Raw genomic sequence first — 608 nt, forward strand, 5'->3', positions numbered from 1 at the left:
GAAAGTTTCTGTCGCGGCCTATTAAAAATAAATAATAAAAATAAAGTCGAAATTAGCCGACGGAGTCTAAACGAAAGTTGTAGAGCGTAGTCTCACCTTCGCGTGGATATAAAGAACATCGAAAACGGAGTTCGTATGAAGAAGATATGAATTTCCGAAGTTTGATAAATAAATTGTATTTATTTTTAATTGAAAAATCCGGCATTATCTGAAGGGGGAGTCACCAGTCCGATCCGACGTACGCCCCGCGTACTCCAAAGAGTGTCGACACTTCGGATGACGCATGCAGTGACGACTTCAGAGGCCAGTACGCCCCGCGTATGCATGTACGCCCCGCGTACTCCGAGGCTCCAGCCTCTATAAATAGGATGCGAAGGCAACCGAGTCTTTTGCCAATTTCTTCTCTTCTCTCTCCCGTTTTGCATCGTTTTGCGTGTCAGAAATACCCCGAAGCCTCGGTATTATTCTCGAGCCCCGAGGCAAGTCTCGAGATCCCGAAGATCCCGAGAAGTGCGGTTCCCGAGCCGAAGCTCTGCCCGCGAGAAGTTCGATTTTTGTGGAGATCTTCCAGATCTGCTGTGGAATACTACTTCTGCAAGTCGTAGTGC

Source organism: Lactuca sativa, chromosome 8, assembly GCF_002870075.4.
Source record: "Lactuca sativa cultivar Salinas chromosome 8, Lsat_Salinas_v11, whole genome shotgun sequence".
Taxonomy (NCBI): Eukaryota; Viridiplantae; Streptophyta; class Magnoliopsida; order Asterales; family Asteraceae; genus Lactuca; species Lactuca sativa.